At 37.7% G+C, this 23,464-nt stretch overlaps 2 protein-coding genes across 9 annotated transcripts in view; one reads left to right on the top strand and one right to left on the bottom strand.

Moving 5' to 3' along the window:
• The window catches only part of CMSS1 (cms1 ribosomal small subunit homolog), a 379,939-nt gene that overhangs the window by 43,564 nt on the left and 312,911 nt on the right, over window positions 1-23,464 (top strand). The gene's annotated exons all lie outside the window — the stretch shown is intronic.
• Window positions 1-23,464, bottom strand: part of FILIP1L (filamin A interacting protein 1 like) — a 310,336-nt gene that overhangs the window by 42,296 nt on the left and 244,576 nt on the right. Inside the window, exon 1 of one of the 4 annotated variants that reach the window (XM_053918302.2) lies at window positions 14,810-14,928. The exons of 2 other annotated variants lie outside the window; for them this stretch is intronic. The gene's annotated coding sequence lies outside the window, so the exon portion shown is untranslated. Of the gene's footprint in view, window positions 1-14,809; window positions 14,929-23,464 lie in introns of those variants that run through there. One more of the 4 variants, XM_053918303.2, reaches the window with a different exon arrangement.

Below are 23,464 nucleotides of genomic sequence, written 5' to 3'. Positions count from 1 at the left end.
TCCCAGTCAGAGCACACATCTATGTTGTAGGTTCTGTCCCCTGTTGGGGCACATACTGGAGGCAACCAATCGATGTTTCTCTTTCACATCAATGTTTCTATTTCTCTCTCCCTTCCTCTCTTTCTCTCCCCTCTCTCTAAAATCAGTAAGTATATGCTTGGGTAAGGATTTAAGAAAAGAGTCCTTAACAACATAACACTTTTTTCCAGATTTTCCATTTTGATTACTACTACTATGTCTACTACCAACACACACCCCCACCCCCCGCCCCCCCACGCCCCAAGCCTGTCTTTCATTTAGATTGAGACTCCAGGTCCTTGGCAGAGTGAAGGTTTCAGGTTGGTGTCTCCCTGATCTTTCAAGACCTGTTTGGACCTAAGGCAACCATGATGCCTTCCTCTGGCTGCCTTGCCCCTCCCTGAGGAGAAGCATTCAAAAAGCTACCCAGCATGTGAAGCTTTGGAATGTCACACGTACGTGTGTGTGTGTGTGTGTGTGTGTGTGTGTATACATGCTCTTGAACTCCTAAGAGTACCTTGTTTGGTGCATAGCATGCAGAGCTGCCTTTAAGTTTCAGTTGGTGATATGATGGTGATATAGGGCTTATCCCCAGATTCCTAATACTTTTGCTGTTGATCATTCTCCCCATTCCTTCCTGCCCCTTTCTGTGGTTGATTTTGTACTCCTTGTGACCTCTGTTCTTCCTGTGTCTTAACTGCTTGCCCCAAGGTAGCCTTCTGCCTATTTCCTACTGCCACAGCAAATAGCAGTAAACAGTGCAGGTGGCTGAATAGCAAGAGGCACCCAGGATGACTGACAGGGAGCAAGTATGCTCGCTAACACCGAAGTACCAGTAGGAAAGAGGCAATGGAATACTATGGGCGGTGGGGTAGTTGCTAGCGGAGAAATTCAGATTCTGGAGTTCAATTTTCAGAGTTCAATCTTGGCTTCTCCACTTCTACCTAGTGTGAAGGAGCAAGCTATCTGACTGCATTTTCTTCACCTGTAGAATGGGGATAATATTGGATTATAATAGTGTCATTCTAAGGATTAAGTAAAATAATCCAGACAAAAAGGCTCCTAGCCTACTGCCTGTTATAATACATACCAGTTGCCGTTAGAAGGAGAAAACTGTACTGACAGTGAGACAACACAGAAGAGCACCTCGGCCACCATGCGCGGGCCTAAGGTGGAGATCACCTGGGAGAGGCAGGCAGAATTTACACCAAAATGAAAGGTATCATTACATAATCTGTTTACTCTCATCTGCCTTCAGGCCATTTACACATCTGTTCAGCCGTGCTTGTGGAGAGCCATACTGTCTGTCACTGTAGGCCAGGGTTTCTCAGCCTTAGCACAGTGGATGTTTTAAAACAATTCTTTGTTATGGGGGTTATCCTATGAGTTTAGCAGCATCCCTGGCCTCTACCTACTGATGCCAGAAATAACCCAGTACCCCCAGCTCAGCTCTGACAACCAAGAAAGGTCTCCCAACATTGTTAAAAATCTGGGAACAAAAATCACCTCTGGTGAAGAACCACCATTTTAAGGCATGGTTAATTTTTTTGAAAAAATTCTGCTTGATCTTTTTCTGTTAGCTCTCTCTGACATTTATAACCGTTGTTCGTTATCTGCTGCTCAAGTATATTTGGGAGCAGCCAGTGTTTTCCATTTTCCATTTGTTTACAGACCTATATATACCATAGCTCTTATCCCTTCCTGGAAGAAAATGATGCTTTGAATGTTCATTATCTGTTGAAATGCCAGCAAATCACAGTGGATGCTAATAGCTGACATTCACAAAGCCTCTAGGATGTTCTGCTTCTCTTACCCGATCTTTCATCCCATGAGTGTGAATGTGCACTTTCTTTGCTGGGATCAGATACTCCTAGACATGTCTACTTTGGGGACTCAAATGGGGTGGGCTGACTTATTTAGCACAGACCTAAAGGGAACAGTCTTTTCCTGTATGTGCTACTTCTGGGTTTGGTTTCTGCAGTGAAAAAGATGGATAAAACTATTGAAGATATTTTATAAAGTTTTTGAGCACTTCAGAAACAATACAGAGTAATAGGTTGAGGGATGCCCAAACTGTCCAAAAATAGGTCATTTGCAGTTTTCATATTGTTGTATAATTAACTTTGTAATTACACAAAGTTCATTTTGTTCATTTTTAACCCTTCAAGCAAGTCTGAATTTTACTCTTAGATTTTAGATTAGCGTTCCTAAATATATAATATATATTTCAAAATATGTATATTAAAAGGTATACTGTAAAGTGCCTTCCTCCCACCTCATTATTCCATCTGCCCCTTCTCCCCCAATCTATAACCATTGATTAATTTCTCATGTGTATTTTCAGAATGTCTTTATGAGTAAACAAGCAAATGTAAATAATGATTCTTATTCTCTCCCTTTTTTATCCAAAAATATAGCTTACTATAAACACAGTTCATCTTAATTTTTGCAGTTAAACATTTTCTTAGAAATCCTTCCATTAGACCAGTGTTCTTAAGCAGGGGCAGGAAAGGGGAGTGAAACATGACTGCTAAATAAATCTTTACTACTCCATGCTAAAACAGTTAAAATTTATAGGGTATTTTATCAAATAATGTAGAGGAATGGGAGTCACATATGTTTGTTGTTTTGAAACTTTAAATATTAAGATAAACTATAAACATAATAATATTTGATTATAATTTTAAAATAGCACTTTGACTATTAGTTATATATCTATGTTTTTAAGGTCTGCATATAGCATCTGCATTGTCTTAGTTGAGAAACTGAGGCCCAGGAAGACTAAATATAAGGATTTACTTAATCCTTATCTAATTATTATTTTTGCCATTTTACAGATGAGGCTGTAAAATGGCAAAAATTAGAGACCAAAACACTGAAGTTTAGAGGGGTTAAATTGTTACCAAACAGCATAATTAACCGAACCAGAATAAAAACTCACTGACTACAAAGCATGTGTTCTTTCCACTTAACCTGGCTACATTCCAGAAAGCCCAGAGTACTGAGCTGGAGAGAGTTTCCTCTTTCTCCCATCCCACGTTTTTAGTGTTCATTTGTTCATTCCTGCACTCTGTCCTCACCTCTCCAGCTCTCTGACCCCTCCTACCTTTGCTGACTCTGCTCCAGTCGCACCAGCTTCCATATTATTCCTTGAACACAGCAGAGCCTGTGGCTTTTGTACTGGCTGCTTCCCCGGGGAGCTTCTGGACTCCCTCCCTCATCTCTCTAGTACTATCTGGCATACTACTATATTTTACTTATCTGACCACTGGCTATGTCTCCTGCTATACGTAACTTTCATGGAAGTAGGGGGATAGGAGTGTGTGTGTGCGTTTTATTCAATAACGGGTCAGCTATTTGTTTTCTTCAGTGTTGTATTTCTAGCTTAAGTATAGTGCCTGGCACCTAACTGGTATTCAATAAATATTGGTTAAATTTTTAACTACACCTATTCTAGTTTTGAACTAGGTACCATTTTAGGGAGTAACTGTATACAACAGTCACATAGTAAATAGTTTCTTCTCTTTACAGTCTGTGAATAACGTAATTACCTTTTATGGAGCAATTATTATACATCATGTAGCATGTTAGTCCTGCAAACAGTCATAGTAGGCAAGTATTACTGTCCTTATTTTACCAATAAGCAACTGAGGCCCAGAGATGTTAAATAATTTTCCAAAGGTAATGCTAGGAATTGGCAGAACCACAATGCCAACTCAATCCTGTTTCTCACCACCATGATATACATCCACACCTCCTATCTCATGTATGTACCATCCTCTGCAGTGAGTTTGTACGTTGCAATATTCTGCCAGTCAAAAGCACAGAAAATCACCACCACTCGCAACCCACTGTTTGTCACGGTATTTTCTGTAGGTTCATGGCTACTTTGAGCCTTGATCATGAGACATTAGCAAACATTCTCTTAATCATTGTAATAGTAAAGCAAATTTAGTCATTTGGCATAAATACATAATTATTTTTGGATGGTTTAAAAATTTGTGACTTTGCCAGTAATAACATCTCATGTTCCCCAGAGGAGGTGGGTTTGTCATAAATACCATTTCCGTAGAACATTTCAAGGAACTTAAAGTTCTTGGAAAATATTTTTAACAGGCAGCCTTTTCTCAGACAGGCTTCAAGGGCATAGTACTATAAACCCTTAAAAGTGTATGTGTATGTGTTTTATCTTACTAAGTAAATTTATATGTATTTCTCTTATTGCTTAAAATCCATTTTGTATCTTAGTAGATTGAGGAAAACAGAAATTAATTCTTCAGAAGAGCATTCTGATGTACCTGCAGAATTTTCTGTTTTTAATTTCCATTAGTCCTTTTTTTCTCTTCCCAGATCAGATTGTTTTGAAACAGATATTGTAAATAGGTGTTTTGGAGGATTAGTATAATTCCTTTCTCTTAACACTTATTTATTCTTTGGTAGTTTGCTTTTCTTTCTTCTCTCCCTTTTAAAAAGTTTTCAAATCTTATTCTGAGCCAAAAAAAAATTTTTTTTTAAGCCTCTAGTTCCTGTAGGTCTTTAAGAAAAAGGCTTTCCTCCTCTATTTGGCTTTCATGTGTTAATTCACTGGTGTTCAGTTTGTCAGATTTAACATAAAAGGCCAAAGCAGGGACCAGTCATGTGCCAAAGTGGATGAGTTCACTGATTTTCTTCCACCTCCTCGTAGTGTGGCTGCCTGCACAGAGGCAGCGGCTAATGTGGTATGCTTGGGAAACCAAAAGTTTCCTAACTTGTTAGTGGGAAATTCAAACTTCAGAAATTTAGAAACCACAACAACTGAGGCTTAAGTTTTATTGTGACTACTGAAGTCATACAGTTTGCCATGAGAAATGGTAGAGAGGAGCCTAAAGAGTGTAAAATATGAAACATTTTTATCCCTAGAGAACTTTCTTTTTTCCCTCCAGTTTATTTTAGCTATAGTAAATCAGTAAATAGGGGACATCAGAACTAGGAACATTTCATAGCACTGAATAGTATATTTAGATGTCAGGGCCATTGGAAGAGGAAGGCTGATGCCTGATTTGGCTTCCTGCTGAGCAATCAGATCATGAACCACAGTGAGTATCCTCCATATGCCCTTACCCACCTTTCCTAGCTCCTGAGGATGATTGGTTTCTGTTCCCTCCATGCTGTTTTAGAGGGCTAGAGTTTGGGCCATATGTAAAATTTAGTTACACACAAGTTTTATTCTAGAATCTGGTGAAATGTAAATGATCATTTTTCTTGTGGTCTGTGTTTTACACGTCCTCTTGTGTACTCCATAAAATTAAAATTATTTTAGTTATCCAAGCCTTCATTTTCCCATGATTGACAGTTCAGAGTTGTTTGTATTACATTTTCCTTTTCCTTTTCTACTTCCAAGCACTGAGAATACAGAATTCATGAACACAGAGTTTGATCCTATGGTCTCTTCTCTAAGTTGGGCTCTTTTAAGATGAAGGTGTTCTAGGGGACAGCAAGCATGTGCAGTGAGGGGCAAGTCAATCAAGACGTTACAGTGGTTAGCAACAGACCTGCTAGAGATGAGAGCGATGACTTGACACTTCACTTCCCTTGGCCCTGGGTCTGTTGCTGGTTTTGTACTTGAGCAAGAGTTTGACCCATTTAGTTATGTTTATCTGTGAGAAAAACTCTGTTTATAGCAGAATTAAAGAAAAGGCTATAATATCCCTCATATATGTGTTACATGAACACCCATCCATTTTTGCCCTGACTTTATCTTGTGATTTGAATTCTATGGAAGGACAAACTATTTCAGGTTTGCACTATGTAATTGAAAAAAAAAAAGTGTTTTTGAAAAAAGTACTGAGTTCACTATACCTCACTTTTAAAGTTTACTCATTCACAGTTAAAAACAAAGAAAAAAGCAAAACCCCAATTTTCAATAGGAAAGCCACTTTCAGAAGAGCCATGTATTCCAATGGACAGGGACTATTAGACCAAAATCTGCTATTAATTCTGTGACCTGGCCTCATTTGCCTGTCACCTCAGCTGCAACGTGGGGAAAGCAATACAATTTATTCTCTAAGGTTTACAAAGATATTGATGATGCTCAAATATTAGTTCTATAGAATAAAACCCCCCATGAAAATTTTAAAGTCCTTTCCCTTAGCATTGTATACAAATTCACATGTCAAAAATGTATGTTTCATTCCATCAGAAGAGATTTTATGACCTGTCAAGTCTCAGTGGTTCATAAGTATATGAAAACTCTAATTGGAATTTCTCAGAATTCAGATTTATTTTTGGTTCTTTATATGTCAAACATTTGTTCTAGTTCAAGATTATAAGTGTGCTGTAAAAGTAAATCTTTGAGTGTCTGACACTAAAAATGTTATGCTAAATTGAAAGTACAATTAATACCTAGTAAGCAGTATGTAGACTATTAGTTTCTGAAAAGGGAATCTTCATTATCTTTGTCTAGGATATGATATAAGCTACTGGGTTGGCCAAAAAGTCTGTTTAATTTTTCTCGTAAAATAAAAGACACATTTTTCATTTTCGCCAACAACTTTATTGATTAGGATATTTTGAGTATCTTGGCTATCTCCTGAGTGGTATAACATTGATTGTTCTCAATTAATGTCTTGATTTGATCACTATCAACTTTAACTGGCCTACCCAACCCTGGAGCATCATCCAGTGAGAAATCTCCAGCATGAAACTTCCCTAACCACTTTTGACACATTCAGTCTGTCACAGCACCTTCTCCATACACAGCACAAATCTTTTTTTGTATTTCAGTTGCCTTTTTACCTTTCTTGAAATAATAAAGCATAATAAGCTGAAAATGTATATTTTCTTCCATTTTCAATATTAAAATGGCTATACAAAAATTCACCAGTTTTGATAAGTTTTTTTTTTAATGTATGCTATGACAGCTGTCACAATACAATCTAACAAAATTGTTTCAAATGAAGTTCGAGACTACTAAGCACTACTAGAGCCATTATACAGGAAAAAACCAAACAACCTTTTGGGCCAACCCAATATTTAGCCCAAGTTGTAAGATTTGTCTTATCCGTTTGTTTTTGTGTGTGTGCCTCTCAGGCATGGTAGGATTTTCCAGGTAAAACAGGGAAATTTTAGGCTAGCATTTAAACCTTTGCTCTCTTTGACCCTTTAACTACTCTGTAACTTATTTCTTATCTCCGGCGACATATTTAGGAACACTCAGGTGGGTTTCTCGTAGGAGGAAATCCCTTCTATCAGAGAACTCAGGATAAAGGATAACCTCGATTTTTAGAGTGGCTATTTCAGAGAGGTTAGGCACTGAAGACAGGGATTTACTCCAACAAGCTTAACCTTTTAGTTCACTTTATGGGTGGGTTTAAGAGAACAAGAGCTCTTCAGGACTGCATCCTATAAGGCACTTCCTCTTTGGCCCTGAGGCAGTGCCTTCTTGCCCCGGCCTGGCAGAAGCCTGTAGCCCCTGATGATGGTGGAACACCATTTTGTGGGAGGCTGACATAACTGGAGTGTAATAGGGTACCATTTACTGAATGGATGTTATGGTTCTGCCACTGTGCCAACTGCTTTATCACTTTAACTGTCACTTTAAGATGCCTTCCTTTCCATGAAAGTCAAGGTTGTTTTAAATATCAGAATTTGGGTGTTCTCATTGTGGTTCAAGCCTTCCTTCTCTTTTTACCTCATATGCCCTTTTCATACTAGACTTCCAAGGAATACATTTGGAATGCTCTGTTCAGTAGCCTCCACTTACATTTCAGTTCCCATCTTTTCTGTGAATGTTACCTAACTTGTCTGACCCTCGCTGATTCACACTTTCTGATTCCCAACTGCCCTTACAATTTTGTGATGCAAATACTCTATATTGTTTTATAGCACTTTCTAATTTGTTTTAGTATATTTGTTTTGCTCTTAAACTAACTGTAAGCTCCTTGAAGATGTGATACCTCTCTACCCCCTCCACGGGTTTGAGCTCATTACATACTTGATGGCCAAATGACTGTGGGGAGAGAAGAACCATTTCTGAGGGGAAATAACCCCTCTTAGGCTGAATGACTGTAAAGTGCTCAGAATTCACCTATTACTAGAGCAGAAGTAGGGTGTTGTTCCTCTTGTTCCTGTCACTTCTCAGGAGGGACGGCCATTCAGTGAAATGAGGAAATCACTTGGAGACAAATTTAAATAAAGTTCAGATGCAGGAAATACAGCCATGGAATCTTAACTCTGCTGCCGACAATTCTTTGCATCTTTGCTCAACCCAGTGAATTTTATGGAACTATAAGAAGAACCTTGTGAGGTGTAATTTTAGGAGAAATGAGTGGAACTCCAAATAACTTGACAAGGTTGTTCTCAACTGTATCTGAAATATCTTATTATGCCATATATAGCCAGTTGCATGAAAGCCTGAAGGATAATATGTAACCTCACATATAATGTACTTCTTTTAATAATACGAGTTTTTAACCATCTTGATAGTAAATTGATATATTTTTAAGGAATGGATAATCTTCTTTTTATCAGCAAAGGATTAATTTTCACAAAACTCCACAGTGAATTTACCTCCTCTGCCATTCCCAGTTAATAAACTAACAAGTAGACCAAGGGACTTGCACAGCATCTCATTGCATACATAGCCCTTTGTCTTAAGCAAAAAAAAAAAAAAAACAAACTGGGAACTTTCTCATGCTCTCCCCAATCTCCTAGGCCAAGCAGCTCCTTCCTTTTCTTTAAATGTAATAGCAGCAGCCACTTAAGTCTTGTCAACCCAAATGTGATGAATGTTTTACATTCCTCTTAGGATTTCTGCTCAGAGGTTTGTTTTTGTTTTGATTCACTTTGAAAAAAAATTTAAAGAGAGAGAGAAACTTAGTTCACCTTTAAACTTTTGTTCCAAGACTGGTGGGCCATGAGATAAGATAAATCTGGCAGATTTGCTCCTGTCAGAGTCGCCAGTCCTGGAGGGCTGACCTCATCCTTGAGGCTGCTTTTGGTGTAATGGTTTGGAGTTCTCACAGGCTCATGTCCTGCAGTTATGTTAATCTTTCCTCTGTGCTTGCGTATGGACATTTTCCCTCACATTCTTCCCATTTTCTTCCGCTGAATTGTCTCAGTAATGATACAATCAGTAGCTTACATTTTTGTCCTCTGCCCACTATTCTGTCTTTCCTAGCATTGAAAGATAACTTATGGCAGATGACATTGGTCCCTTTTTATAGGTTTGTGGAAGCGAAGGTTACAGGAAGCTTACCCAGTGAATGGACGGCAGGGCCAGGAAGAGCAGAATTTGGACTTATGAACCATTATTCCTACTCTTTAGCCTTACCATTGAGATAATACTATTTGTCCATGTCAGTTTAGCGTCACTAGTAAGCAAGCTTGGAGACTGACTGTAATCTGTTGAATTTTTTAAAAGAGTCCCACACTGTTTATCCTTACTTAATTTTTATGAACTGACCTGTCTTATCTGTGTTGCTTTATCAGTGCATTAAGAAAGAACAGAAAAGTACTCTAGCTATAGTCAGAGGTGTTTCAAAAGATCCCAGACCATGACTGAGCCTTTGTGCAAAAGCAGCTGGTGATCTTATTAGTCCTTGTCATCAACACAGTGCCAGTCGGTGCTAAGAGGTAAAGCTGTGTTAGTGACATGGTGTGGCGTGTAGAGAACTAGGTTGCTGGGTCTGTTGTCCTGTCTTGTGCTTAGCACAAGGCTGCTTCTGAGGAGTTAAGAGCCCTAGGCTGCCTTTAAAGGTTGACATTGGAGTTATCTAACTTTAAAAAATACAGGAAAATCATTTTTTTTTTCTGTACAATCTGGTAGATGTACGGGACTACCCAAAAGAACTTTGTAATCCAGTGTATGATTGGGAAAAGGCAATCTGAAGGTTTATAGTTACTGTAAGGACAAACTCTTTGGGCCCAGTGACTGCATCTTCCAGGCCTCCAGCTGAGGCTCAGACATTAGGGAAAAACAGAGGAATCTACCCTTCATTAAAGACAAACCACTATAGTCTGCTCCTTCATTCGCTGCATTAGAGTCCATTCCATGCCCCAGGGCAATTCACCTGGTATTCTTTGACCACGTTATTCTCATTATTTTGGGAGGAAGTTAAAGTAAGATAGGTGGAGGTGGGCAGCAGCAGAGAAGCATCTGACTTAGTCTGCCTCCACAACAGGCACTGTACAGTACCAAGCAGATTGGACTGTCTTGACTTCATCTGAGCCTAATATAGTTCCTGGGTTTTGTGTTTGTTAGTCAGTTCTATGTGGTTACCTCAAATAGTGGTAGAGATTTGTTTTGGGCTCCTGAACAAAATCTAGAGGAAGGGGCCCTTCTTAGTCCACTGTTTTCAGAAATACCCTTTTCTTACCAAATAAGCTTCTATTTGTAATTTATTTGTACATTTATCTAACACCCTTTTGACACACCTCTGACTATAGCTACAGTAATTTTCTATCTACTAGGGATAAACTGCTTACAAAATTGACCCTTAAGGAGTTTACAGCCCACAAGACAGACAACAGCCAAATGAGCGATTAATGTGTAATTTCATGTCATGGAGCGGCGCATCGTGCGCAAGCAGGGTAAACTTCCTCTGCTGTTTCGGGGGGATTGTTTTTAAGGTATTAAGTCACTTTTAAGTTTGAAAGAGAACCTGCTAGTTGGGGAGGTCTGAGGAAAGCAAAATGCTTAGTTGGAAGATACAGAGAAAAAGTCACTTGTCATGTTAGTGGTTCAGACATAAATGTCTTTGACTATAGAGCACAGACTCTTTCCGGTGCACCTCTCAGATTCAAAGCAGAGAGTGAGCTTTGCCATCCCAAGAACCTTTATGTACACATTTATGTACATCTATGGAGCTGAATATTCAGTATTCTGATGTAATATATGCTCTCTTTTACTGATAGCAACTGTCCTTTATGCTAGAATCAGTAGTTATCACAAACAGAAACAAGGAGTTGGGTGTATGTGTGTTTTCTCTGTCCTCGCTTTATCACCCCCCTTCCACTGGTGCAGCCTGGTTCACCTCCCTCCTTTCCCTCTGCCTTCTTGCTGCCTATACTTATTAATAACAACTTTGAACCTTTTATTTTTTTTAAATGGGTTTTATATCCAAATTAACACTCACAGTGTCGAGACTTCTGGGGCCTCTGAATTATTCTCTTCCTACCACTAATTTACAGAGAACCCAAAGGCTGTAACCTCAAAATTCAAGAGGCCCTGGCTCCCTCTGAGTAGCTCTGTGTCTGAAGCAAGCACACTGTGGATTTCAGCTTCTTCTGTAAGGTAGAAGCATTTGGATCAGATGGCCTCCAGGCTTCTTACAGCTATACAATTTTCCTGCCAGGTGTGCGTGTTTGTGTGTACATCTATGGAGTTGAGTATTCAGTATTCTGATGTAATATATGCTCTCTTTTTACTGATAGCAACAGTCCTTTAGGCTAGAATCAGTAGTTATCATAAACAGAAACAAGGAGTTGGGTGTATGTTTGTCTGCACCCTTACCTGCGCCAATAATAAACTTACCACTTACTCCTCTACACACTTCACTAGCCCCCCCAACACACAAATATTACTCCCCAAGCTTATTATAAAAAGACAATAATTGTATCTTTAAGATCTAATCTTATTTTAGAGCCAGTGGGGCATAGGAATGTAAGGATAGTCAGATTGGAGAAAGGAGACTACTAATGTGTTATTCTCTGTTCTAGGACTCAATTAAAACTGCTGCCATCCTGTCTTAATCTGCTCAAGCATCTGAGAGAACAGTCATGAAAAGGGAGTGCTTCCCCATATCTGAAAAGGAACCAAGGGACTTTCCTTGGCGAGCCTTCCCACTTTTGTTTGCCAGGCTTTCTTTCCCAGTCGGAGATAATGTTAGTGCATAAGTCCAGGGAGAGAAAATATCAACTCTGTTTTTAAGACAAAGAGGGATGTAGGAGTGCTTACAACAGTGTTGGTGACCATCGCTAGGAATTAGTGCATCTAACGTTCGAAGTAGAAACTGAGCAGCCAGAGGAGATTCGAAAAGTCGTTGTAGCCCACATCAAGCTTAAGGACTGGGTTGGTGGCCCAGATATACTGTAATGATGGCAGAAGCAGTCACAGAAATATATCTTTGAAAGTTTGTGATGCTGGCTGTATATGCAATGTCTCTTCACCTCTAAATCTTTATTTAAACATAATTTACAAAAACTAAATAGTTTAAATTAAAGCTAAGTTCATAGTCAAAAACAAACTAAATTCTAAAGACATTTAAAATTAATGATCTGCCCAAGAGGATAGGTAAGATGTGTTAGATGTTTTAAAAGATAATGACTGGCTATGTGAACAACAGATTTCAATTTCTAAAGCAGTTTAAAACCAATATTTCTTTATATCCTCAGATTATTACTCCACAATATCCAGTCTTTTATAAACAGTTCTCTTCCTGCTCCCCTTCCTTTTTCTCTTAAATAGGAGGCTGTGTTTTTTTTCCCTCTCTTTATCTTATAAAAGCATTTACTTTGCCCTGAAGCACTAGATATAGACAGAACATGACCTAAGAAGAATTAATGGAATTTTATTCTTCCACATTTTATTTTACCTCCAAATACATTTATTACCAAAGGCACTTTTGGGGGATGGTGGAGGAGGGGTAGCAGAGAGTCCTAAAGCAAAATTTACAGCCTTTTGAGAAAGCAAGTTAATGGTAATTGCAAGTGGACTTGAAAATTAGGAAGCTCAAAGCTTAATTCATGTTTTTATATTGGCTGTTACTATAGACTCCATCACAGCATTAGGAAAATAGCACAAAGATGCCAGTGGCTTAACAGTTACTCATAATCACCATAAAAGGACAAATGAATTTAATTAAGCATAAAATTAATATATGCTTTATTTGAAAATGTAAAAAATCACATTCATTCTATGTATAATATTTTTTCCATCATATAGATTGTCCCAAGGACTAAGAAATGCTCACTCAGAGAGCCACTGTGGCATTCCATACCCATGATAAATCTTGTTTAACTTCGAGTTTTAAAAGGGGTCTTAATGGGTGATTTTCCTTGAACATGCTTTGAAGTTAATAAAAGGGAAACAGTATGGAATATTGAAGTGTGTCATTAAATTTTTTTTTTCAAAATCGATGCTTGCCTGTTTTAAAAAAATAAAATGCAGACTCTAGGAAACACAGCTGTTAGAGCTTTGATAGAGGTTATGATTTTCAACAGTTGAGCTACAGTTTATGGTACAGATGGTACTTTGGGTATAGCTGAAACAATAATTGATAGTTTCTGTTTCCCTCCTCCTCTATTAGATTCAAAAGGGTGGAATACCTTTTTCCCAAGGCAAGAATTTTTCAGTTTCCAATTACAGCCTATATCAAATAAACAACCTTTCTACTGCATATTCCATACTTCTCCACAGTGACCTGGGCGTTGGTCCCTCTCTCTTCTCATTATTGTAGACTTCCCTAGATTTGAAATCATAGTTTTAGGAAAATCCTACTTCTTGTTACTAACCTTCAGTTCATACAGCCTATCTTCAGGACAAATAACATATCATTTCTGTTTAATACTAAAACCAAAATCTTATATTGCTCTAAACAAAATTAGCAACAAAAACAACATCCTATGAAGCAAAAATGGTAGGCACCAATGTCTCATACTTTAAAAAACTCACACAGGAACTACTAGGAACACAGATACATCCCAATTTAAGCATATAAAAGTGTGATCTTTCAAATGATAAATAAAAGAGTCTATTTTAAATGGGAAATAATTCTGCCACAATTTCTTAAAAGTTTTGTTTTACAATATATGTTCAAATCAAATAAAGTTTGAGATAATAAATTTTCATCCCCAATTCCAGTGTTTTTAACTTGACATAGCATATTTCATTTTAATTCTTCTGCCTATTTTTATTCTGGAAAATATGTAGATTTTCAGCATCTACCAAGTGTTCAATTATCAGACTTTAAGGGTTCATTTACAGCAATAGCCTGTTTAGGGTTTAAATGTAACTAATTGTGGTTTGAAATGCCACTGATTAGCAAAAGTCTCCCATAGGCTTTATCTTTTAAATTAGTTTTATATATAATAAACTATTGCCCAAAACATACTCAGAGAAACTAGATTATTTTTAATTTTCAGTGCAGCATGTCATTTATCCACTGACTGGAGTTGAAGTAAAAAGTTATAACTAAAAACTGTGATAGTTGTTACTTCCTTGTGCAAATTGACGTAAACTTTTAAGATAGAATAGCATTTGTAAGATTTTTTTTCTAACTCAAAGACTTACATTTCTCTTAATTACAAGATGTATTCCCAACAGGAGTATTTTAGTCGTCCATATTAAGATTTACAAAAGGCGTGGGGGCGGGTGGGGGGTATTTCACTAACAAATCCACTACCATGGGGCAGTGTTTCACACTCTGCTCTTGTAAAACTTAAGGGAGTTCTAGTCCGAGGGGAGAGATCAGGAGATAGAGTTGTATTACAATATACTCCCCTCCACCCTTTCCCCAAAGATTTCTTAATACAGGTAGGATTCAATGTGTAGCTCACTTGGGAAGTCTGTATAATACATAATTATACCCCACCTCTCATTTAAAATTAAGTCCCAATCTGTTTTCTCCATGGAAGAAAACTTTTAAAGTTTTGTAGCAGTTGGAAAATGTTTTGAACCTAGAGTTCATTGGACGCGCTTTTCGAAACCTGTCTGCAGTTCATGATGCTGATACCTTTAAAATCCACCTACTGACCACCTGGCTCTCTGACAGTCGTGCCCCTTGCTGGAGCTGAGCGGCTCTCTCGGGCTTACCTGAGCTCCCCGCGCCGGGGCCGGGCTGGGGCCGCAGTCGCGCCGCGCTGCAAGCGGGCTGTGCGCGCTCCGGGAGTCGCCCGAACAATGCGAGCTGGGCGCCGAGCGCGCCCGGCCTTTGGGCGTTACGTCACTGCGCTGCCTTATAAGGCGCTCCGCGTGTGCGGCGCGGACGGCTGGGGCGCCGGTGACAGCCAGCCCCGCGGCGGCGGCGCGGCTAGCGCCCGGGTCCACGCTGAGACCGTGTGAAAGGACCTTGGGTCCCAGATTCCCCGCAGAGAACGGGCGGCGGGCCGGGGACGCGGGAGCCCTCTTGCAGGACAAACCAAATGTTTGGGGTTCATGGTTAATCTGCTTGTAACTTTTCTCCCTCTGTTGGGCTCTAAAGCTTCTGTTACTGCTTCGGATTCTTAAGTACACATGCTGCTGTTGTTATTTTTTAATTTTATTAATTATTTTTTAATTACAGTTTATATTCAGTATTTTGAATTAGTTCACGCGTAAAGCATAGTGGTTAGACAATCACATACTTCACACACACATACTGTTATCCTATTTAAACTTTTGTAAATGCATTTTTTTACATTTGTTTTTTGGTTGCTGGGGGGAGGCAGGAAAGGAAAGCCAGAAGTCTTTTCTTTTTTTTTTTTTGAGACATCTCTAGGGGGGACTTAGACTTCAAACTTTTCCTTTTCTTTGTGAAGAGTAAGGGTCCTCAGAGGATAGTATTTTATTTCCTGATGATGTAACTACCAAACAATTCTTCAAGTGATGATGGGAAGGCCAGATGAAATCTTATTTTTTCAGTGTTTTTCCTGAAAGAACCTCTTCGTTCCTCATTTCTGCTTGCCTGTGTTTTAGTGAAAGTCGTTAGAACTAATCAGTTTGTTTGGGAGGGAAAATATTTATTAAAGAAGTTAAGTGTTTCCAAGACAAAGTTTAAAAATAACTTTAGAACTGGTTTTAATCCAGTTGTTCTCTTCCACCAGCAACAAAATAAAAAATAAAGACATGAGCAGAAAAAGGAAACTGACCAAAATATTACTGAATTAAGTCTGTTACCCTGTAGTATGGGGCAGATTTACTTATATAAAACCTTTTTTTTTGATAAATGAGGTTTAGCCTCCTAATTAATTACTTTGCACATCAATAAGAGAGGTAATCTCTGAAGTCTGAGCCAACTATATGAATCTGCTAAATAAATTAGATATGTGGCTGCCTTATTTGCAAGCTTCAAATGAATTGAGTAGTTTTTATTACTTGAGTCTATTTAACGCTTTTTAAATTACATTAAGATAGGATTGCTTCCTATTACACGATGCACATATGTTTATAGAACTAGTGTTTCCTCATGTTTTGTCACACAAGAATAATGAAAATAGTGTGCTTGTTTTTTAGTATGCAGTGGGGAAAGGCTGGTTGCAGAGAATGTAAACTTAGTGAAAATGGTGTGGAAAAAAGATGCAGGGCATAAAAATAAATGTGTGTCATCATTGCTAAACTGTGGGCTCACTTAGACAATTCTAGATCACTCTACCTGACTACTGAGAATCCTAAATTAAACTAACCTTTACTTTTCATATATACTGTTTTAAGAGAAGTGAATGACCATACCCTTCAACTGAATTTAATATTTGATTAGCAGTTTTGTATAAACCTTTTAGATGTTGGTTTGTTAATTTTATTATTCATTATACTTGTAAAGTGCATTTGAATCATTTTTAGTCTCATGCTTGCCTTGTGCTTCATCCTTTCTGAGACTTTTATGCTAGATTTGCTTTATTATAAATAAGATGAAATGATTGTCATGAAAGTTGCATGAAGCATAAACACCTGAATCTCAGCTCCAAACTGGTAACATAAACTACCTTTACTTCAAGCTAGTATTTGTAACTTGTTTTGCCTCCTTTTCTCCATTGATGGGTACAGAAGTTTCTTAACATTTGACACTGCCTTTTATTTCTTTCTCATATTTTTGTACTTGTGCTTAGCATTTATATTCATTCTTTTGACTTCCAGTTCCTCTGTAAAATTTGCCAGTATTATTTCCTCCTTTTTTTTTTTCCCAGCTGGGGTAACTGCAAAATGGAGAAGTTAAGTGGATACAAGAGTTGTCTAGGGCTTTTGTAGCAAGAGAAAAAAGAATCCGGACTCCTACTCCTTCTGTGCCTTGCCTGGTGCCCTGTAGTACTGGTCTCTAACCCAGTTATGACTAGTGTTCCAGCTGAGGTTGAGGCCTGTGAACACTCTCTTCAGGAGCCAGTATTAACTCATTTGTTGATCTTTTAATACAGATTCATGTCAAACACTGTACTTAGTGTTCTTCACGCACCCTGTCATTTAACCTGACAGCACATTTTGAGGTGGCATTAATCATACTTTTCAGATAACGCATTTGGAAAGGTAAAATGACTTGACCAAAGTCACTCTGCTACTAAAGTAACAAATGAAGGGATTTGAACCAGACTTAGTCCCATCTTCTCTTAATGGTTTGTTAAGACTCTCTCAAAGATGTTGTTGGTAAAGAAGTGTTCTGATTTAATTGAGAAGTTTGCATCTCTGTTTTCCAGACTGAATGTTGAACTAAGAATACCAAGACTCTCTCTCTTCCCAGGCCATACACCAAACCGCCCTGATTGTACACTAACTCTAGGGACAGTGTGTGTTCACGTTGGATCTGTCTATTTACTAAGGCAGTCTTCTTGACCATGTTAGCAACATGTCTTGTTCTCATGAAATTAGAATGTTATGACAATTTCCCAACTGAAGAAAGTCAAAGGTCTTATGGAAAGGGGATCTTTGACACAAGAACACCTGGGGTTTCATGTCACAAACTCCAGCCAGCCGTTGGCATTGTGCTCCATTGGCCATATAAGTTGAAGAGTAGACTTTTATTTCTTTTCCACTTTCGACCAACATTGTCTTTGAGATGTAATTTTGTTCTCTTGACTTCTGACATACATTTATTATGAAAAGAATAAATACAGTTATGACTACTGTGCTTCAGTCATGGCTAAGAAAATTTTACTTCCTTTCACTGAAAATTTTACTCAACCATTGCTGTATGACTCTTCTTATTTTATAATCAGGAATTTCTTACAAACAATCATACCTACAAATCAAAGTCCTTTCTTCAACTAGTAATCTGGATTTATGATCTGAATCAGCAATAGGTTTAAGTTGAGTTTTGGAAATAGTACAAAGGAATTTTCCTACCAAGCTAATTACCTTCTAATATGGAGGAAGGGTTTGTAGGCCACAAGGCTGACAACTAAGATGTATTGATTTGATTGAACTGTATAAAGTCACTTTTGTTAGATAGTCAAAAACATTTAAATATCAGCAATTTTCCATGATTCAAACTACCGCCAAGTTATTACAATGACCACAGCAACTAGTATTAGCAATATCCATGATATTGTATTATTTAACTGTTTTAAAATACCATTAACATGTTACTAAGCATGTCAAAGCTAGTTTCTCTTTATGAAGTAATTGTTCTTATTCTTTCATGTCCTGTCTCCTGGCCTTTGTTTTTTCTTAGGACTGGTAAAGTCTTCTAGTCATCCAAATAAGTGCCAGAGAGGTAGTATTCATAATCAACGGAACCTTTCCTGCAGTTGCCCATGATTTTTATTACTAGTTCTTTCATCACTTCAGGGGTGATATACACTGCTGCCTGAAAGCTGTGCTTCAGAATATGGGATGGTAACGCTAACTTCAAATGTTGTCTCTTTTACCTCTATAAAATAGCATGTGTGGTAACACTATAACATGCAAAGCAAAACAATAATTCTTAGTATGGACATGGTCCTATATGAGAAACTGAATAGAGTGGAGACGATCCAGGACAGCATGGGAAGAAGCAGAATTCTGTGATCCTGCATAGCCTTAGGCTGCAGTTATTGGCCAGAGTGCCTTAGTGCCCTTGGCACTAAGGTATTCCATCTCTTGGAATATTCTGACACCTCACTTTCATCCTTCTTGCAAAGCAGCTTGCCTCTGAGCATTGGGCATACCTGCCATGGATCTAGTGCTGATCTCTCCGCCACCCCACAGTTTAGGAGGAAGGCTGAAGGGACTGAGCACACAGGTGGGCAATTTTAGGAAGGAAAGACTGGAGGGTAAAAGCATGTTCTCTCCATGCCAGGTGCAGTTTTCTAACCACCCTCTTTCTTTCACCCTTCTTTCTGTTCCCCAAGTGTCATCTGCCTAGCTCTGTACACATTAGTGCCCATAGAATATATATTCCCAGGCAGCTCAGCACTTACACTGAGCACGGAGAGCCTTTCACCAGCAGTTAATGACCTGCAGAGAACTTGGATTTACCTATAGGCCCTCTCACTTACCTACAGCCCAAATCTCCTGTCCCAGAGCTCCATAGTTCTTGAAGTTTCTAGAGCGCTGCAGCTGTTCCTATTCATAGTCCATCTAACTTTGATTTTAGAACAGGGACTGATACCCTTGAGAGCTAACTTGGGCTGATTACAGCAACAGTGTCAGTGGTGATCCTGAAGAATGGAAAGCCCTTTATTAACATTAAAATGAATGGTATTTTGTGGCTTTAAAAATTAATTTTTAATTCTTTGAGTTTAAAGATAGAGAAAGGGAAAGAGAGAGAAACATCAATTTGTTGCTCTACTTATTTATGCATTCATTGGTTGACTCTTGCAACTGCCCTGATCAGGATCAAACCTGCAACCTTGGCTTATCAGAACAGCGCTCCAACCAACTGAGCTTCCCAGCCAGGGCTGAAAAGTAATTTCAGAATAGTTCAGTGCCCATGATAATTTGCAAAATGTAAAACACTCAAACACATTTTACACTTAGTCCTACTCTATGAATACTGCCAACTATTAACAATTTGATGTACTGTATTCCTTTTTAGTCTTTGTCTAAACATTTGTAAATTGTTTTCATACTGTGGGTATATGTGTGTATTATGTCTTACCTTTTACCTTTATTAAATATATTTTAATCATGTGTAGACATTGGGTTATTTGAAAGAACATATTTGTATATTTTCCCTAGAAATGGTAGTCACAAGGTCAATCACTGCCTGCTACCCCCCCCCACCCCAGTATTGCTGCGGTTTTTGTTCTTCACCAAGCAGGGAAGTCTGTATTTAATAGGGAATTTCCTGCTGATCATAGATCTGCTGGTCTTGGTTTACATGGGATGCTGTGAGCTGGCTATGGGACTCTAGTGAGCTGCAAGTAGGTGAGCAAAAATGGCTTGGAGAGAATGAAGAATTGATCATAGGATGGCACCATAGATTATTAAATGGGAAGCAGGAAAATCCTGCTATTTAGGTCCAGTCCATTTGCTTATTTATTCCGCAAACATTTTGTGTTTCCTTGGTAACTAATAATAGTTTTGAGAAGTTGTTGAACTCACGAGTATTACTGCAGGAGTAAAAAAATCCTCAAATCACAGAAATTAGAGACGGAAAAGACCTATTAGATCATCTTTGTCCCTTGCCAGTACAGATTGTTCTCAATGCTTTGTCCAGTCCATTTTTTAAAGGGACCTTGTAAAATAGTTTGTACACCTTATCTGTTTTAAGAAATGCATTTTTAAAGAAACCACTCTGACAAATTTTCTGTGTAGTTGTGGAGCTTGATTTCAGGGTATATATATGTGGAAAAATACCTTTGAGTTTTAAGTACAATTTAAAAGGTTTTATTAGTTGGAAGTCATTGGAACTGTTAAGTATATAATTGGAATAGTCCACCAACTAAGGGCTTAATAAATAGGTAAGTTACATTTAGTATATGTTTTCTTTTGTCATTGGAAACTTAAATATAGCAATACATGAGAATTAACCCCCTTTTAATCATGTAACCTAATTAAAATGGGTTTAGAAGGCCTGAGGAAATTAAGCACCTAAGAAGAAAAGAAAAGTAGGAGTAAAATAGTTCATTCTAAGATTAGTTTTATGAAAGAGATATTTTTTAATCTCTTTTCTTGTCCCCAATTCTGCTTTGTCCATTATTTTACAATAATTATTGCTTGATATGAAGGTGACTTTTAACTGTAAAATCCTTTCCTTCAGTTGGGCAACTTCTTCCAAACCCCGCCAAGGATAGAATTAAATCCTCTTGTAGAGCATTCAGTGGTGGTATTACAGACTAAATGCTTCAATTCCCTGTGTTATGGCTAAAGATGTCTTAACTAGGAAAAATGATGAACAAATTAAAACTAAGAAATAAGCTTTGAGTTTTATTATGAAGGATGATTGTTACATAAAATCACATTTTAGAGTAAAAAAGGCCTTAAAAAACATCTACTCTATTTATTGCCTCCTCTTTTTCCCCTCTTTTAAATAGATGAGATCATGGGAGCTCAAAGAAGCTAAAGGACTGGCCCCAAGGTCAACAGTAAATTGGTGATTTGGTCACTATGTTTTCTGGGTTTGCATGTCTGTGTTGCAAAATGTGAAAAATAAAAAAAATAAAAAAAGGCTTTAAATAATGGGATTAGAACTGTCAAAAAGAGTATGTCTGAAATCCTGGTTAATATTACAATAATTTACCCAGATTTATAATACAGAACTAATTTGGAGCATTGATTAACTACTTTTTCACTTTTTTGATTAACAGTGCAGTTGTTTGTTGCATTCCTTTTAAATTGGAGATTTATATATTGCTGGTAATCAACTCAAGCCATTGAGATTGGCCATTTGTTGAAAATTCTGGCCAAAAATTTAATAGAGAGGTCTAAACTTTTAATATTAATTCTCTGTTATTATTTAAACACCATTGTCTTGCATGCTTGTCAATTGTTCTCTATGTGAGAAATCCTTTTATAATTTGTCATTATGCATCCAGTCTACATCATAAAATATAGAATTGGAAGGGATTTCAAAAGTCGTGTGTCCACCCTATGATACTGAATTCTCTCTCAAGTGAGAACTTCAACTTTCTTCCCAGGAGTTGGTACATACACATTAGTTGTCATTAGTTAGTGCAGACCAGTTCCAGAGATTTGTTACTTATCCAATAAGTCCATTTTATTCCAAACATAAAAGTGGCTACTTCATAAATTAAATGGTCACAGTTTAAAACTTACCAAACTTTAATCATCTTCTAAAAAATTTAAGGACTTAGAATACTGTAACTGAGCATACCCTCCCAATTAATATATTGTTCGTGTTATATATTCTAGTTCTTTTTTTAACTCCACAGATGCTATCACCATCTATTATTATTCTTTTAGTCAATGTTTCTTTAGATATACCAGTATGTTTACCACTTTCTTTGCTCATCATTCCTTCTTTTGTTCCAGACTTCCATCTGGGATCACTTTCCTTCAATCTAAATGCATCCTTTGAAGTTCCTTTACTGGAAGTCTGCTCTTTGCAAATGCTCTCTTTTTATTTATTTGAACATGTTTTTATTTTATATCATTGTTATTGGGAAGATTTAAATTTTGAGTATAGACTTCTGGATGGACGCTTGTTTTTTATCAGGCTATTGAAGATTTTATGCAGCTGACTTCTGGTGTCCCATGTTACTGTTTACAAATCAGCTATCAGTCTAAAGTCATTCTTTTTCTCTCTGGATGCTTTCACAATTTTCCCTGTGTCTTTGATATTCTGCAGCTTCATTATTAGCCACTTAAGTATACATTTATTTTTATCCATTCTGGCTTTCATTGAGTTTCCTGAATATGTGGATCAGTATCTTTTTTTCAGTTCTAGAAAATTCTCAGCCAATACTGACTCATCAACTATGACTTCTCCAATTCTTTTTCTCCTTACCTTTTAGAACAGACACATGTCAGACTTTTTTACTCTTTCTTCATGTGCCTTAACTACTGTTCCAGTTCTTTCATCTCATTAGCTCTTCACACTGTCTTGTATAATTTCTTAAGGTTTTTTCTTCCAGTTCACTATTCTCATTGCTGATCTGGAATTGTATATTTCATTTTCAAAAGTTTCTTTTTTCCTCCTAATTTGTTTGGCCTTTAATAGTCTGTTACTCTTTATTTAATATATTTTATTGATAATGCTATTACAGTTGTTCCATTTTCCCCCTTATTTCCTCTATGCCCCCCATCCCCACTCCCACCCGCATTACTCCCCTTAGTTCATGTCCATGGGACGTACATATAATTTCTTTGGATTCTCCATTTCCTATACTATTCCTAACCTCCCCCTGTCTATTTTATACCTACCATTTATGCTTCTTATTCCCTGTACCTTTTCCCCCATTCTCCTCCCTCTCTCCCCCTACTAATAACACTCCATGTGATCTCCATTTCTGTGATTCTGTTCCTGTTCTAGTTGTTTGCTTTGTTTTTGTTTTTGTTTTTTAGGTTCAGTTGTTAATACTTGTCAGTTTGTTGTCATTTCACTGTTCATATTTTTGATCATCTTCTTTTTCTTAGATGAGTCCCTTTAACATTTCATGTAAGGGCTTGGTAATGAGGAACTCCTTTAACTGACCTTATCTGGGAAGCACTTCATCTGCCCTTCCATTCTAAATGATAGCTTTGCTGGTTAGAATAATCTTGGATGTAGCTCCTTGCCTCTCATAACTTCAAATACTTCTTTCTTACCAGACCTTTCTTACCTGTAAGGTTTCTTTTAAGAAATCAGCTGATAGTCTTATGGGAACTCCTTTGTAGGTCTCCCTTTCTCTTGCTGCTTTT

The sequence above is a fragment of the Desmodus rotundus genome, chromosome 2 (assembly GCF_022682495.2).
Source record: "Desmodus rotundus isolate HL8 chromosome 2, HLdesRot8A.1, whole genome shotgun sequence".
NCBI lineage: Eukaryota > Metazoa > Chordata > Mammalia > Chiroptera > Phyllostomidae > Desmodus > Desmodus rotundus.
Note: the sequence above shows the minus strand (reverse complement) of the source record. Positions and strands in the feature narration are given on the sequence as shown.